The following is a 19,493-nucleotide window of genomic DNA, read 5'->3' as shown; positions in this document are numbered from 1 at the left end:
GGAGTTTAATGATTTGCCAATCATATGGGTAATGGCTTGTAGAGTGGATCACCATCATCATAAACTGTTTACGGGAATCTCGAAAATATTTGATTGAGTTGTTTGTTAACTATACATTCACACTTAAAGTGAAATAGTGGTGTGATAGTTGTTGCTGTGGTGTGAATTTTTATATTCAACGCTGTATTATGGTAGTGGTTAACAGATTGAAATATTTATGCTAAGCCATACAATGTATATGTCAATCAACTCTGAAACAATAACTACAATAAATGTAAGGACATCACAAAATAAGCAAAGGTACGTCAAGTTGTTGTTTTATATTGTTGAGAGGAAGAGACAATATCATATGCTGGGAAGATGCCGTGATCCGCCTCCGAATATATAGAATATTGATATCATCATCCGTACACGCAGAGAAGGAATATGATCACCCCAAACATGTTTCAAGAGCAAAATGTTATAATGGCCGAAATCAAAATTTTCGAGAAAATAACATGGTCGCGTTAAACATGGTTGCGTTAAACTCTTGAAACGTGTTTGGAAGGTGATCATTCCTTCCCACAAGGCAGTATATTGGGCCCAGTTTTATACTTGTTATATACATATGACCTTCCCTCACATTCACAATGTACGATAGGGACATTCACCGACGATACGCTTAATAGCTAGAGGAAATTGCAATGAAGCGTCAACATTGAAACTACAAAACGCCCTGGTGGAAGTAGATGCATGGACGAACAAATGGGGACTTAAATTAAACAGTTCGAAACCTGTTCACGTTGATTTCACGCAAAGACAAATACAATATAAACCCATTTTCATAAAAGGCCTACAAGTACCTGTAGCTGACTCTGCAAAATACCTTGGAATGACACTAGATAGCAAATTAAACTGGAAAACCCATGTATCAAATAAAACGAAAGCCCTTGAATTAAAATATCGGGAGTTGAAATGGCAAACTTATGATATACCAACAAGTCCTAAAGCCAATATGGGCGTATGGTATCCAGCTCTGGGGATGCGCTAGAGAAAGTATTATTCAAAGTCTTCAAATACTCCAAAACAAAATCTTGAGAGATATTGTAAATGCTCCTTGATATATAAGGAACAGTGATCTACATAGGGATCTGAAAATCAACACTGTAAGAGATGAAATTCAGCAAGCAGCAGACAACTATGAAACACGTCTGCACCATCACATAAATCCGGAATTTCCTAAACTTTTAGAAACCAATGTAAGCCGAAGACTAAGTCGGTATAAGCCTCTAGATCTGCAGAGCAGATTTGTCCAGCAAATTGTGCATTGAATCACAAGCTGCATCCATTCATAGTTAAACATATATTAAAACAAGTATATACAGCATTAAGTTCGGCCGGGCCGAATCTTAAATACCCACCACCATGAACCAAATATTAGGGTTTCCTTTGAAATTTCAGGAGGGCTTGAGGACTTGAGGACACTTCCCGAAGATAAATTTAAAGATTTCACCTATGAGGACTATATCAGATTCTGGATTTATAAGAACGATTTTTGTTTGAGTTTTAGAGGAATCATTAACATCTTTTGTAAGTGTGCAAGAAAATTATAAAATAACGTCTTAATTTGAAATCTTAAATCTGTGGAAGTAAAATCTGGAAATTTTACATTGAGTTTCAAGCAATTTTCATGATCAGTGCGCCTTCTACACCGTCAAGAAGTGAAGTCGGTGTATATGGAGGCATTATCAAATGGACCGATAAAAACCTAATCCGATACACGTTTTTGTGAGCCTAAAATATCAGAATATTTACAAATTCAGGCAAATCAGATAAAAACTACGGTTTCTAGAAACCCAAGGAGTTAAATCGGGAGATTGTTCTTATGGGGGCTATACTAAAATATAGACCGATACTCACCGTTTTCGGCACACCTCTTTATGACCCGAAAATACCTCTAGATTTCCAATTTCAGGCAAATAGGATAAAAACTTCGGATTCTAGAAGCCCAAGAAGTAAAATCGGGAAATCGGTCTATATGGGGGCTATACCAAAACATGGACCGATACTCACCATTTTCGGCACACCTCTTATGGTCCTAAAATACCTCTAGATATCCAATTTCAGACAAATTGGATAGAAACTACGGTTTCTATAAGCCCAAAACCCAAAATCGGGAGGTCGTTTTATATGGGGGCTATACCAAAACATGGACCGATACTCACAATTTTTGGCACACGTATTTGTGGTCCTACAATACCTCTAGATTTCCAATTTCAGGTAAATTGAATAAAAACTGCGGTTTCTATAAGCCAAAGAAGTAAAATCGGGAGATAGGTCTATATGGGGGCTATACCAAAATATGGACCGATACTCACAATTTTTGGCACACCTCTTTATGGTCATAAAATACCTCTAGATTTCAAATTTCAGGCAAATTGGATAAAAACTACGATTTCTATAAGCCCAAGACCCCAAATCGGGAGGTCGTTTTATATGGGGACCATACCAAAACATGGACCGATACTCACAATTTTTGGCACACGTATTTGTGGTCCTACAGTACCTCTAGATTACCAATTTCAAGTAAATTGAATAAAAACTGCGGTTTCTATAAGCCCAAGAAGTAAAATCGGGAGATCGGTCTATATGGGGGCTATACCAAAACATGGACCGATACCCACCATTTTTGGCACACCTCTTTATGGTCATAAAATACCTCTAGATTTCAAATTTCAGGCAAATTGGATAAAAACTACGATTTCTATAAGCCCAAGACCCCAAATCGGGAGGTCGGTTTATATGGGGACTATATAAAAACCAGGACCGATATAGCCCATCTTGGAACTTGACCTGCATGCAGACAAAAGACGAGTTTGTGCAAAATTTCAGCACGATTGCTTCATTATTGAAGACTGTAGCGTGATTACAACAGACAGACAGACAGACAGACGGACAAACGGACATCGTTATATCGTCTTAGAATTTCTCCCTGATCAAGAATATATATATACTTTATATAGTCGGAAATCGATATTTCGATGTGTTACAAACGGAATGACAAACTTATTATACCCCCATCACCATTCTATGGTGGTGGGTATAAAAATACACAAAATGATTTTGAATGACCGTAAAATGAAGTTGATCAAGATATCAAAGGAACGTGTTGGTCATATCTTTCATCAATATTTGGATATGCGGAAGCTCTGTGCAAAATGGGTGCCGCGCGAGCTCACATTTGACCAAAAACAACAACGTGTTGATGATTCTGAGCGGTGTTTGCAGCTGTTGACTCGTAATACACCCGAGTTTTTTCGTCGATATGTGACAATGGATGAAACATGGCTCCAGCACTACACTCCTGAGTCCAATCGACAGTCGGCTGAGTGGACAGCGACCGGTGAACCTTCTCCGAAGCGTGGAAAGACTCAAAAGTTCGCTGGGAAAGTAATGGCCTCTGTTTTTTGGGATGCGCATGGAATAATTTTTATCGATTATCTTGACTATTATATGGCGTTATTGGAGCGTTTGAAGGTCGAAATCGCTGCAAAACGGCCCCATATGAAGAAGAAACAAGTTTATACGGCTGTAAGTTCGGCCAGGCCGAATCTTATGTACACGCAAAAAAATAATTCTTTCCTCCCAAACGAAGTTTTAGACAAACAAAGTTCGTTTCTCATTTGCTTTTCGCTGTAAGGAAGTGTATTTGGAAGAAAAGTATATACTTTTTGTGATAAACGTTTATTCTTTTCCAGGATGTAAAAACAATTTCATAAAGACTAGCTCAAAAAAAAAAACATTATTTTCTTGCTAATTGCATGGTCCCTCACATCTTTCTCACATCCACGAGGTTTTTAGTTCTTAACACCTTTTCCTGTAATACCAACAATGTAGAAGAAATTATACGATTTTATAAATTTTTAAAATTTTTTTTACCTTTCGCCTGGACGGAGAATCGAACGGCGGACCATGCACATTGTAAGCCAACACACTAACCACTGAGCTATGTACCTGTTATGGTCATCAATAGATAAATATCCATATAAGTTATATTTATATAGCATAGCTTGCGGCGCCCACGAACCGAATAAACAAAGTTTATTTAACAGAAACAAACATTTAGTTTGGCACCGTGGAGCAGTGGTAGCTACGTCCGACTCTCATGCCAAGGGTCGTGGGTTCGATCCCTGCTTCGGCCAAAGTATTTTTTTGCTTTTGTTTTTTTTTTACATATATTCCAGATATATTCGGAAGATTCCGAAAAAATGTTCAACATTACATTGTACTATATTAAATTTTGAACTGTAAAATGTGTCTTATTAAGGGCCTAAAGTCAGAAAAGAACAGTGTTTGATATAAACGAAATGGACTGTGTTGTTATTTCAAAAATAACTTTTTTTATTGAAAAAATAAAAATTTTGAAACAAACGAATTTTTTTGGTGATAAAAGTTTAAAATTTTCGAAGCAATTAAAAACTCGAACAAAAGAAAAACGTTTTCGGTACACGTTTTCCAAACGTTTTTTTTCTTTGCGTGTACCCTCCACCATGGATTACGTAGAAACTTCTACGAAAGACTGTCATCGACAATCGAATTACTTGGGTTGTGGTATCTTAAAACTTCTTAACATCGTTTTCTAAATTGAGAGTTAGTCCATACGTGGTATATATTAGACAATACGTAGAGAGCCAGAATTGAAATGTGGGGGTCGCTTATATGGGGGCTATATACAATTATGAACTTGATATGGACCAATTTTTGTGTGATTGGGGATCGATTTATCTGATGGCTATATATATCTATAGACCGATATGGACCTAGTTAGGCATGGTTGTTAACGGCCATATACTAGCACAATGTACCAAATTTCAACTGACTCGTATGAAATTTGCTCCTCCAAGAGGCTCCAAAACCAAATCTCGGGATCGGTTTATATGGGTGCTATATATGATTATGGACTGATATGGACCACTTTTGGCATAGTTGTTAAATATAATATACCACCACGTACCAAATTTTCACCAGATCGGATGAATTTTGCTTTTCCAAAAGGCACCGGAGGTGAAATTTGGGGATCGGTTTATATGGGGGCTATATATAATTATTGACTGATATGAACCAATTCCTGTATTGTTGTTGGATACCATATACTAACTTCAGGTACCAAATTTCAACCGAATCGGATGAATTTTGCTCTTCCAAGGTCAAATCTGGGGATCTGTTTATATAGGGCCTATATATAATTATGGACCGATTTCGACCAATTTTTGCATGGGTGTTTGGGGCCATATATTAACACCACGTACAAAATTTCAACTGAATCAGATGAATTTTGGTCTTCCAAGAGGCTCCGGAGGTCAAATCTGGGGATCGGTTTATATGGGGGCTATATTTAATTAGGGACCAATGTGGACCAATTTTTGCATGGTCATTAGAGACCACATATTAACACCATGTACCAAATTTCAGCCCGATCGGATGAAATTTGCTTCTCTTAGAGGCTCCGCAAGCCAAATCGGGGGATCGGATTATATGGGGGCTATACGTAAAAGTGGACCGATATGGCCCATTTGCAATACCATCCGACCTACATCAATAGCAACTACTTGTGCCAAGTTTCAAGTCGATAGCTTGTTTCGTTCGGAAGTTAGCGTGATTTGAACAGACGGACGGACGGACATGCTCAGATCGACTCAGAATTTCACCACGACCCAGAATATATATAAAGGGTGGTTAAAATTTCAAGGGCCGATGTTGATTTTGAATAAAACACAAACTATTTAGGAAATTAGTTTAATTTTATTTTATTATAATATATTGGTATTACTCAATTATGTATGGAACAAAATATCGGCCAAATGGGCGCCGCGACCGCGGTGGCACACCTTCATCCGGTGGTCCAAATTTTCGATTACGCTGAGGCATAATGGAGGTTCTATGCCGTTAATGTGCCGAATTATCTCATCCTTTAGCTCTTGAATTGTTGCTGGCTTATCGACGTACACCTTTTATTATTTGTTATTTGAAAGATCAAATAACCCAAAAGAAAAAATCCAACGATGTCAAATCACATGATCTTGGCGGCCAATTGACATCGCCGTTACGTGAGATAACACGGCCATTGAATTTGTTGCGCAAAAGAGCCATTGTTTCGTTAGCTGTGTGGCAAGTGGCACCTTCCTGCTGAAACCACATATCGTCCACATCCATATCTTCCAATTCGGGCCATAAAAAGTTCTTTATCATCTCACGATAGCGAACACCATTCACTGTAACTGCCTGACCGGCCTCATTTTGGAAAAAATACGGCCCGATGATGCCGCCAGCCCATAAACCGCACCAAACAGTCACTCTTTGTGGGTGCATTGGTTTTTCGACAATCACTCTTGGATTCTCATTCGCCGAAATGCGGCAATTCTGTTTATTGACGAATTCACTGAGGTGAAAATGTGCCTCATCACTGAAGATGATTTTCTTCGAAAATTGATCATCCACTGTTGCCATTTCTTGGAACCATTCTGCCCATTCGCGACGTCCATGGTTTAAATTGAGTAAGTCTGAAATAGAGAAATGTCAAATAAAATTCGGAAAAAAACTTGGCGTTTAGGTGTGGTTCACATTCAACATCGGCCCTTACAATTTAACCACCCTTTACTTTATGGAGCAATATTTCGATGTATTACAAACGGAATGACAAAGTTAAAATACCCCATCCTATGGTGGAGGGTATAAAAAGAACTTCCTGTGTAGTTGAAATGAAGAACATCTTTCGAAGGACATTTTTGGAAGTGCTTTTAAAGTTGTGCCTTTAAAACAACTTCCAAATTTTTTTGCTGGGGTTTATTCTCATAGTAAATCAAATACGATATCGTACCTAGACAGAAATAAATGGACATTTCAATAAATTATCTTTTAAAACCAAACCCTTTAATTTAAATGCCCAACAATATTTTACACATTCCAATGACAAAGTTAATATACACCCCATCCTATGGTGGAGGGTATAAAAAGAACTTCCTGTGTAGTTAAAATGAAGAACATCTTTCGAAGGACATTTTTGGAAGTGCTTTTAAAGTTGTGCCTTTAAAACAACTTCCAAATTTTTTTGCTGGGGTTTATTCTCATAGTAAATCAAATACGATATCGTACCTAGACAGAAATAAATGGACATTTCAATAAATTATCTTTTAAAACCAAACCCTTTAATTTAAATGCCCAACAATATTTTACACATTCCAATGACAAAGTTAATATACACCCCATCCTATGGTGGAGGGTATAAAAAGAACTTCCTGTGTAGTTAAAATGAAGAACATCTTTCGAAGGACATTTTTGGAAGTGCTTTTAAAGTTGTGCCTTTAAAACAACTTCCAAATTTTTTTGCTGGGGTTTATTCTCATAGTAAATCAAATACGACATCGTACCTAAACACAAATAAATGGACATTTCAATAAATTATCTTTTAAAGTCAAACCCTTTAATTTAAATGCCCAACAATATTTTACATATTCCACCAGATAGGTATTTGAGTGGTAAGATTTTTATAAAAATTTACACCTCCAAAAAAAAAACCGAGAAGATTAAGTAGGATCTTTTAATGGCCATTAGGTCGTTTCAAAAGGTCATGAGTAGCCAGGGACTTTATCGATTAAGCTGATATGGAGGCTTGTAATTTATCTGACCTGTAATCAAATAAATTCGTATACTCGCATGCTCAGTGGCCGACTCTAATAAAAGCATTTACAAATTACGTATAAAAAATAACGAAAAGATAAACAAAATAGGTGCCATTTATTATGCGATCATATAATTCTTCTCAACACTCTTATTAACATTTTTTTTTTTTGGTGGTTAACATTTTTACCTTTATGAGATTAACCCATTGCTCCCTGAATGAGTCTCGTTTTAGAGTAAACCACGAAATACAACCTTTAAGCAGTAGTGAATAAAAGCGAAATGTAATAAAGGCATCCCATTAAAATTAACCACCAAAAAAATATTTTATATCCATGATTAGGATGAATGATTAGGTGAGTAAATTTATTTCATGTTTTTGTTTTCTCCTTTTTAGTTTCTTGTGGTTAAACCTCCTCTTGGTAATGCGTAAGGGCTTTCGAGTGCGAGTCCATTGTTTAGAGGAATAAGCGAACGAAAGGTCGGTCATCTCGTTCATCATCATTAAATATGATCTGGCTGTAGCATTTGCTTGTGTAGAGAAGGCTATGACGATATGGATGATCATATGAAAGTTGGGTATGTGTTAAATGTATTTTTTGTTTTCTTATGTAAATTATAAAACGTTTAAAACTTTGAAAACGCCCATTTTATTAAATGTCGGTAATTGGTGCCGCCAAAGGTATTTAGCTATGGCCATGTATCTCCGGCTGGACTCTCGAATAGCCACCATGAATACGTGATATTCAAGAAAGTCCAACAACTGTCTGATACTGTAGAAATTATGAATGAGTTGATAATTATTGAGGCGCCAATGATGTTTCATTTCATCAGGTAGAGTTTACTAAAGTCATATTTTATAGTAAAAAAAAGGAATATCACAAAGGGAAATACAAACGAATCTATTGAAAACATGGGCACTAGCTACATATGTAATGGAAGCATAAAGATTTCTTAAGTTTAAATTACGTAAAGCCTGTTCTGTTCACGGTGTCCGCAGATTTGAAATCGGGGAAAAGTGGAATTTCAGTGGATGATTTGATTCCTGTTTTTTTTTTTGGAGATGATCAATGCAGCGAAATAGAAAAATTCAAAAATGATTTGAGGATTTCTAATGTAGCATAATAAAGTTTTCTCGTGTACTAAGGTAATGTCAGTATCTTCCATACTGAACAAAATATTTAGATTACGCAACCTAAATTTTAGGATGAGCAATTTACAAAACATTAAGGAAAAATTTCTTTAAAATAATTAAATTTTAATTAAAATAAAGTTTATAATCTTAGCTACAACATTTTTTTATACCCTGCGCCACACTGTGGAACAGGGTATTATAAGTTAGTGCATATGTTTGCAACACCCAGAAGGAGACGAGATAACAGGTTGGCTGATAAGTCCCCGGTTGATCGAGATAGCAGAGGCCTTAAAGATATCAAAGGAACGTGTTGGTCATATCATTCATCAAAAATGGGTGCCGCGCGAGCTCACATTTGACCAAAAACAACAACGTGTTGATGATTCTGAGCGGTGTTTGCAGCTGTTAACTCGTAATACACCCGAGTTTTTCCGTCGATATGTGACAATGGATGAAACATGGCTCCATCACTACACTCCTGAGTCCAATCGACAGTCGGCTGAGTGGACAGCGACCGGTGAACCGTCTCCGAAGCGCGGAAGGACTCAAGGTCGAAATCGCGGCAAAATGGCCCCATATGAAGAAGAAAAAAGTGTAGTTCCACCAAGACAACGCACCGTGCCACAAGTCATTGAGAACGATGGCAAAAATTCATGAATTGGGCTTCGAATTGCTTCCCCACCCACCGTATTCTCCAGATCTGGCCCCCAGCGACTTTTTCTTGTTCTCAGATCTCAAAAGGATGCTCGCAGGGAAAAAATGAAGAGGTGATCGCCGAAACTGAGGCCTATTTTGAGGCAAAACCGAAGGAGTACTACCAAAATGGTATCAAACAAGTAAGGAAAGTCTAAAGTCGGGCGGGGCCGACTATATTATACCCTGCACCACTTTGTAGATCTAAATTTTCGATACCATATCACATCCGTCCAATGTGTTGGGTGCTATATATAAAGGTTTGTCCCAAATACATTCATATAAATATCACTCGATCTCGATATATAGCAGAATTTGATAAACTTCTACAAAATCTATAGGGTGGAACACAATATTAGTAAGAAATATGGGAAACATTTAAATCTGAAGCAATTTTAAGGAAACTTCGCAAAAGTTTTTTTATGATTTATCGCTCGATATATATTTATTAGAAGTTTAGGAAAATTAGAATCATTTTTACAACTTTTCGACTAAGCAGTGGCGATTTTACAAGGAAACTGTTGGTATTTTGACCATTTTTGTCGAAATCAGAAAAACATATATATGGGAGCTATATCTAAATCTGAACCGATTTCAACCAACTTTGGCACGTATAGCTACAATGCTAATTCTACTCCCTGTGCAAAATTTCAACTAAATCGGAGTTAAAAATTGGCCTCTGTGGTCATATGAGTGTAAATCGGACGAAAGCTATATATGGGAGATATATCTAAATCTGAACCGATGTGAACCAAATTTGACACGCATAGCGACAATGCTAATTCTACTCCCTGTGCAAAATTTCAACTAAATCGGTGTTAAAAATTGGCCTCTGTGGTCATATGAGTATAAATCGGACGAAAGATATATATGGGAGCTATATCTAAATCTGAACCGATTTAGCTGATATTTTGCAAGTTTTTCGAGACTCATGAAATATTCGGATGTACCGATTTTGAAGAACACAGGTCGATAAACACGCCAATTATGACCAGATCGGGGATAAATATATATAGCAGCTATATCTAAATCTGAACCGATTTTTTCCAAAATCAATAGATTTAGTCTTTGTTCCAAAAAACGACCTTATGCCAAATTTGAGGACGATCGGACTTAAACTGCGACCTGTATTTTGCTCACAAAAATACATGAACAGACAGACAGACGGACATAGCTAAATCGACTCAGAATTTAATTATATGACGATAGGTATACTAAACGATGGGTCTCAGACTTTTCCTTCTTGGCGTTACATACAAATGCACAAACTTATTATACCCTGTACCACAGTAGTGGTGAAGGGTATAAAAATTGGAAGGTTTTTATAATCGTTGTATCGCTCTTGAAGGAAACTGTGTTGAATAATAAAAACGAATTTTGACAAAAAAAAAAATGTGTTTTTCTTTGTTAGATCGGGGACTTATCAGCCAACCTGTTAGACACAGGGTGTCTTTGGCAAAAATGCTCAGGGTGGGCTCCTGAGTCGATATAGCTATGTCCGTCTGTCCGTGAACACATTTTTGTAATCAAAGTCTAGGACGCAGTTTTAGTCCAATCGACTTCAAATATGGCACAAGTATGTGTTTTGGCTCAGAAAAGAACCCTATTGATTTTGGAAGAAATCGGTTCAGATTTAGATATAGCTCCCATATATATATTTCGCCCGATATGGACTTATATGGTCCCAGAAGCCAGAGTTTTACCCTAATTTGATTAACATTTTGCACAAGAAGAACAATTAGTACTATAGTCAAGTGTACCAAATTATATTGAAATCGGTTCAGATTTAGATATAGCTCCCATATAGCTTTCGCCCGATTTACATCATATGACCACAGAGGCCAATTTTTTACTCCGATTTGGTTGGAATTTTGCACAGGGAGTAGAATTAGCATTGTAGCTATGCGTGTCAAATTTGGTTGAAATCGGTTCAGATTTGGATATACCTTCCATATATAGCTTTCGCCCGATTTACACTCATATGACCACAGAGGCCAATTTTGAACTTCGATTTAATTGAAATTTTGCACAGGGTGTAGAATTAACATTGTAGCTATGCATGTCAAATTTGGTTGAAATTGGTTCTGATTTAGATATAGCTTCCATATATATGTTTTTCCGATTTGGGAAAAAATAGCCAATATACCAAAAATTTCCTTATAAAATCGCCACTGCTAAGTTTAAAACTTGTAAACATGACTTCAATTTTTCTATAATTCTAATACACATCTATCGACCGATAAATCATAAATACACTTTTGCGAAGATGCCTCAAAATTAGAACAGAACAGAATTAAAAGTTTCCAAATGTTTATACCCTTCACAACTACTGTGGTACAGGGTATAAAGTTTGTTTTAACTAACATTGTGCACCACTCCCCGGCATTAGTTGACTTATATATAAAATCTATAAATTGTGTAGAACTCTAAGAATTTTTTTTTAGATCGGGTCAGATGTAACAGGTTGGCTGATAAGTCCCCGGCATAACAAAGAAAAACATATTTTTTTTGTCAAAATTCGTTTTTATTATTCAACATAGTCCCCTTCAAGAGCGATACAACGATTATACGACCTTCCAATTTTTTGATACCATTTTGGTTGTACTCCTTCGGTTTTGCCTCAAAATAGGCCTCAGTTTCGGCGATCACCTCTTCATTGCAGCCAAATTTTTTCCCCTGCGAGCATCCTTTTGAGATCTGAGAACAAGAAAAAGTCGACCGTGGCCAGATCTTTAGAATACGGTGGGTGGGGAAGCAATTCGAAGCCCAATTCATGAATTTTTGCCATCGTTCTCAATGACTTGTGGCACGGTGCGTTGTCTTGGTGGAACAACACTTTTTTCTTCTTCATATGGGGCCGTTTTGCCGCGATTTCGACCTTCAAACGCTCCAATAACGACATATAGTAGTCACTGTTGATGGTTTTTCCCTTCTCAAGATAATCGATAAAAATTATTCCATGCGCATCCCAAAAAACAGAGGCCATTACTTTGCCAGCGGACTTTTGAGTCTTTCCACGCTTCGGAGACGGTTCACCGGTGGCTGTCCAGTCAGCCGACTGTCGATTGGACTCAGGAGTGTAGTGATGGAGCCATGTTTCATCCATTGTCACATATCGACGGAAAAATTTGTGGTCAAATGTGAGCTCGCGCGGCACCCATTTTGCACAGACCAAATATTAATGAATGATGTGAACAAAACGTTCCTTTGATATCTTTGATAAGGCCTCTGCTATCTTGATCAACTTAATTTTACGGTCATTCAAAATAATTTTGTGGATTTTTTTGATGTTTTCGTCGGTAACCACCTCTTTCGGGCGTCCACTGCGTTCACCGTCCATCGTGCTCATTTCACCACGCTTGAATTTTGCATACCAATCAATTATTGTTGATTTCCCTGGGGCAGAGTCCGGAAACTCATTATCAAGCCAAGTTTTTATAAAGCCTTATTTTTTCCCTTCAGAAAACAGTATTTTATCAAAACACGAAATTCCTTTTTTTCCATTTTTTTCACAATAACAAAAGTTGCTTCACAAAAGACGCTCTATCTCAAAAACTAATTGACTTACAGACGTCAAATTTTGACACGAATCAATTGCATTTAATACTAGCGACGCCATATATGTGTCGGACCGGGGACTTATCAGCCAACCTGTTTAATAAACGTATATGGAATATACTCCTTTATATATAGCACCCAACACATTGGACGGATTTGATATGCTATCGAAAATAAGTATCTATAATATGGTCGGCCCCACCCGACTTTAGTCTTTCCTTACTTGTTAACTCATAAAAATGTAACCCTAATAAAACTTCCATTTGTTATGGGTATGTTTGAAAATTTATTCCGAAAAACTTATAATAGACTGATCAATCGAAGTATTGTCCATTGCTAGCTAGCACGGCTCAATTCGCGAATCGACCAATTTTTTGACATCCTCATAAAAATGCATATCAGCCAGTATTCACAAAGTACGAAAATTTTTCCAAGGAAATGGTAAGGTAGAATATCTCGTACACAGTTCGAAGAATAGTTAACGAAAATCGGGCCGCCAGTTTAACTTAAATCGCAATATACTGAATAGTCTAAGTGAGCCTGAACATAAATCGGGCTGTGAATTTAACCTAATGAAAATGTTTCGTAGAAATAACGAAGAGAACTCTCGGTGTCTCATCGAATCATTCAATCAGGAAAAGCCAATCAGCCAAATTGGCAAACTGAAACTGAGTTGGGAAATCGTTTTATATAAGGGCTGTAAAACTGGCCTCTCAACATGCAAAAATCTTTCCAGTCAAACGAATTTTTAGAACGAACATGTTAATGGTGGATGTCATTTCGTTTAAAACAACGAAATGACATCCACCATAGGACGATATAAAAATGTGTCATATGTAATGCAGCTACTTAGGTGCATCTATCAAATTATCTTCATCTACATCTACAAACGCAAAATAAAATAAATGCCGGACCAGTAAAATATAATCTCCAAACACTCTTCTGATGCATCAATAAAAATGTGTAAAAAATTTGTTGGATGAATAAATTTTATCCACAATGAATTTATCGATAAAGATCACTGGGAATAATTAAAGCCTAATATTTCTGCGGTAGTTGAAAACAGGCAAACGAAAACTGCAAATGCCGAGAGGATGGAGGGTACCCTTATGATGATGAAATACTCAACCAAGGGTTTGTTTGTTGAATGTATGCGTATGCAAGTATTTACATTTTTATCAGGAATTTTGAATCTTTCATAATATACAAATATATTATTTTTTTTATTAAGTAGTAAGATTCTATTTTTGAGATAAACAGATTATTAATAGTTTCAAATTTCTATTGTAAAAATAGTGTAACATTGCAGAACCACAATTTTAAACCAGTTCGCCCAATGAAAACTTACTAGGGGAGTTTACATTTGTTTGATTAGATTTAAAAAAACAAAAACATTTCGGTCCTAGTTTGATTCAAAATGAAACTTTCGTAAACCAACAAATACCGTTTTTTTGAGTCGCATAAATACTCTACACTTCCGTTACTTAATTTGAAATGTAAGTCATGGCAGCAATATTGCTGCAAACTCTATATACAAACTTTTTAATTAACCTAAATTTATGACTTAATTAAAAGAGTGACTACTACTGCTACATCTACAACAATTCCAACAAATTGTCTTTCAACGTTTGCATGATGGCGAGAAAGGCCTCCTCCATCCATCCATTTCATCCCACAGATATATTCCATTCAGCCACTCATTATGCCCATTTTTGAAGACAATGTATTATGGAATTGTTAGATGAGGTTAACCACGCATACAATGGCGATGAAGTTACCTATCTCCTGTGTAATGCCGTTAGTGGAGAGGCCAAAATAACCTTTAATTAAATAACCACAACTTAACAGTAAATCATAGCCAAACAATGACCGAAAAAAGCACTTCCATCACCATTGCCATCAAATTAAACCAAATATAAAATGTGGAAAATATTTTGAAAATGATATTGTACCTCCCCCCACCAAAAAAACATGATATAAAAAATTTCATGCAACATATATAAACTACAAAAATTTATTTGTAATTTAAAATTAACGATTTGAAAAAGCAAAACTAATAAAACATACACTCAACTACAAACTAATGCTAAGGGTTGTTTTATTCGTACTAGTAAAAAAGGGTATTTAAACCATTGGAATGATAGTTTTTTGGTATTAATACAACTGAAAGATACCGGGTGCCACTGTATACTTTTTTTTTTGTTTGTACCGAAATATTGAGTTTGGATCTTTTTTGTATTTCAAAACAAACCTTTTTCAAATCAAATAAATCCCTTTTCATATCAAACGAAACCTTTTTCAAATCAACAGAAACCTTTTACAAATCAAATGAAACCTTGATATTATATAGCATTTGAAGTGGAAATTCTATATACAACATTGAGCACCAAGAGATTTTACTGATGGGAGTTTAATGTTACCTGCACGATTTGAGTTTTCCAAAAGTTGAATCCCGAGCTGATCAGAATTTATGAAATCTTGAAATTGCCATGCATCCAACCAGGGATGGAAAATTCCGTACATTAGTAATAGTAGTACCCTAATGCGCCACAGAATGCACGAGCTAAAAATTACTTTGTTTTCTTACAACAAAATAAAAAACAATTTTTCATTCGGTAAAATTTTTCTGCGTGCTCTATTCAAAAAAAAAAAATATATATATATTTGAATTCCCAGCAACAAAAGAGTTTCCAAAACAGTAGTTTGGATCCCCAATTTGCGATACGAAAGTAGAGCAAACTTAGATCATCTCCAATTAATTTTATATGGGCTTGCCATAGGACGGAAGTACTCCATTTTTGGAAAATTTTTTTTTTTTTCACTTTTAATTTTTTATCAGTACTTTTTGTTACACATTTATATTCCTATTGTCTAATGTTTACAAAGCGAAAACCTTCTTCGCTTCGACTGGGGGTTGAACCTGGGTCTGTTGGTACCATAACAGAACGCCTTAGCACACTCCGCCACAAACGTCATCGAACACGATGCATGAAAACGTTTATTCAAATGCTTGTGACATGAACCCAATATGGCACCATAGCATGACTTTCTAACTACTTCCGGAGATTTTCTTTATTATTATGAAATCTCACCAGCGGCAATTTTTTATTAAATATTCTCCTTAAAAAATTTATGTTATACACTGTTTTTATTTTTTTTTTTTGCATATATTTTTGTATAAATATATTTTTTCTAATACAAATCAACAAAAAATTTAAAATTATTGTAATTTGCAAAACCTTCTCAAAAGAACTTCCACGGAAGTGACAAAAGTCAAACGGCATAAGTTCCAATCACAGCGGGAATGATTTTTTTTTATTATTTTATTACTTTTTATTTATTCTATTCTTTTTTGCGAAATTTAATTTTACTTCTATCGAAAATTTTTTCAAAATTTTATTTCTTAGAAAAATTTGTCAAAATTTTATCTCTATAGAAATTTTGTCAAAATATTATTTCTATAAAAAATTTTGTCAAAATTTTATTTCTATAGTAAATTTTGTCAATTTTTAATTTCTATAGAATATATTGTAAAAATTTTATTTCTATAAAAAAATTGTCACAATTTTATTTCTATAAAAAAAAATTGTCACAATTTTATTTCTATAAAAAAATTGTCAAAATTTTATTTCTTTAGAAAATTTTATCAAATATTTATGTCTACACCGAAAGAATTCTCTTCGTTAATTTTACGAAGAATTCTTCATTAACTATTCTTCCTGCACCGAAAAAAAAGTTTACTATTTTTTATGAAAAATGAACTAACCCATAGTAAGAATGACCATGATTTGGCGCCAAAGATTTTTTTCATCTAGATAAGTTCATGATTTTCTTATAAATTAGTTCATGTATTGCATCGAATTTTAGTTCATTATTACTATGCTGTGGGAAGAATATAGTTAAACTCATTCAAAATATTCCTGCTATCCGGAAAAATGAACAATTTTTTGGGAAACCTGTATTAAGAAATTGGTTTGAAATAAACTGTTTGTCGGTATAATTTTCAAAAAAGTAGAGAAATTGAGGAATCAAAGGTACAACAAGCCTGTATACAACTAATAAATTTTTCGTACAAAACAAGTCAATTTTCTATAACCACCAGTATTTTATTTCAAAAAATTATTATTATATTACACAAAACTATGGTTTATGATATACAATAAAGGAAATATTTTTATTAGTACGTTGGATGCAGTTACTTGTCGGTAGTTAGTAATTGCTTCTTCAAAAGAGTAATATTCTACGTTATTAGGACTAAACTAATTAATTTAAATTTCCATGTTTTCTATCCAGATGAAAGATATATTGAATTGTCCAATTTCATCGATTTTGGCTAACTTTTGTTGGGCGGATTTGTCTTATAAGCATCTGAAATTGCAAAGTTATACAAAATATAAGAAAAATATTATCAAATTCTATCGTTCATATTGATTTTTAACTTACGGTTTTCAAGAGTGTTTCCTAGAGCCAATAAGGATATCAGCTTAATTAGCATTAAACAGTAAGAATATTCAAAAAAATACCATTACAAGACCTGTTTACCTGCAAGTGAAAATAATAATTTTTAATAAATTTAAATTTTAGTTTTATTAAAAACGGACAAAATACCGTTTATAGAAAACTTACCACATTGAAAAATCCATCCAGTTGGTACATTATTGAAATCATATCCATGGACTATTGGGACGTTTTTGAAATTATTCTCAGAATATATTTGAAATAAAAAATGAAAAAAAAATTAAACATAATTTCCAATTGTCAGTATAGCATTTAGTATTTAAGGTGGATATTAAGTTCGAGTTTAGAGGCTAAAATCGCAATTTTCATGATACGTTTTCTTTAATAATCCATTATAAAAAAATAATCTTTATAAAAAACTTGGTTTGGGCTATTCTCCATTAAGTTATATTTAAATTTGTATCGGAAGACGTACAATTTTACACTTTTCTTAGTAATTTATTTTTATTTTTAGCGTCTAAACTCGAACTTAGTACTCACCTGTAGGAATTGCTGTAACATAAAAAATATAGATTCAAAAACATGTTTGCATCTCCAACCTGTGATCCAGATGTAGAATAAATATAGATCATCCTATTACCACTCATGTTGTATATTTTTTATGTAAATCAATTAAAAATCCGCACTAATTTTAAACTATTAACAGAAATATACAGTTCCTTAATCTGTTATTTGTTTTTTATCAATAAAAAGCGTTTCTGATTACTCTAACATCACATCATTCACTTCTCAGTTTATAAAATGTTTCGAAATAAATGTATTTTCATTAATAATCACCAATACCTCACGTACAATTTTGCAAAATTAAAACCACGTGTGCACTTCATAAATGCATCTACATAACTGAATGCAACAATAAAACTCAAAGACACAAATAGCCATAAAGAAAAACAACTCCGTAAAGAAAAACAACTCCACACACACACACACGATCCCTTTCTGATCTCGCTATTGCAAGAACACAACTCTCACCACAAAAGATACCAACAACACACAAGGAACATTCCATTGTCTCTAGAATCAAAACAACCAACAACAGCATAAATGACGCAATAACAAACACAAACAATCATACGAGATATACACAAAATGTCTCTAAAAACTCCCTCACATGATGCACTCACATTTTCCAGTAGCACGTTTATTGATTAGTTTGAATTCTATCTATAAGTTAAGGTAAAATATATACCAAATCTATGAGGAATCTATAAAAAATGATATACACCCGGCAAGGATTATATTAACTACTTTTTATTCTACTTTATCTACAATTTTCAATGTGAGGAAAAACACTCCAACTTATATAAAAAGGGAAATAATCTGTAGGTAGCCATCATACGAATCGGTAATGTCGTTAAGTTAATTTTTACTACAAAAATTTTTTTCCATACAAAATTTTTTCTTAGTAAATTGTCTACATTTCGTAGTAAGATTTTTATATTGCCCATGTATTTTTATAATAGAATTCACGATGCATTAACTACTGTGTTGGAAATTTATTTAAGGAAAAATCCTTCCCATTTCGTAGTTAGTGAACTAAAAAACATTTACTGAATTTTTATAAGTTTTCCTTTAGCTAAGTTAATTTTCGTTGTGGTTACGAAAAATGAACTACATTACAGTAAATTTGTTGAACTATGTGGAAGTCAAAATGGTCCTTAAATTTACAAGACACTTTTTTTTCTGTGTGAATTCTTCATTAAAATAACGAAATTTTCATTCATTTTCGTAAATTTTACGAAGAACATTTTACGAATATACGAAACTTCTACGAAACATTCTACATTAACTTTTCTTCGTACAAAGTTCGTAATTTTAACGAAACTTTCTTCATATTTCATGAATTTTTTGAAGAAGTTTTTACGAATATTTTACGAAACATTCTGCGCTAAAATTTCTTCATAAAAAGTACGAAACATTTTCTTTGAAACAA

The 19,493-nt window shown here is 34.5% G+C and overlaps 1 long non-coding RNA gene across 1 annotated transcript; it reads right to left on the bottom strand.

The window, feature by feature from the left end:
• Positions 1 to 17,188: 17,188 nt before the first annotated feature.
• On the bottom strand, positions 17,189 to 17,726 carry LOC142232141 (uncharacterized). The gene is made up of 3 exons (XR_012721043.1): positions 17,669 to 17,726; positions 17,486 to 17,584; positions 17,189 to 17,410 (listed from the first exon to the last, which is right to left on the bottom strand). It is a non-coding gene; the product is annotated as an uncharacterized LOC142232141 (long non-coding RNA).
• Between the last annotated feature and the right edge of the window lie 1,767 nt (positions 17,727 to 19,493).

The sequence above is a fragment of the Haematobia irritans genome, chromosome 3 (assembly GCF_050003625.1).
Source record: "Haematobia irritans isolate KBUSLIRL chromosome 3, ASM5000362v1, whole genome shotgun sequence".
Taxonomy (NCBI): domain Eukaryota; kingdom Metazoa; phylum Arthropoda; class Insecta; order Diptera; family Muscidae; genus Haematobia; species Haematobia irritans.
Note: the sequence above shows the minus strand (reverse complement) of the source record. Positions and strands in the feature narration are given on the sequence as shown.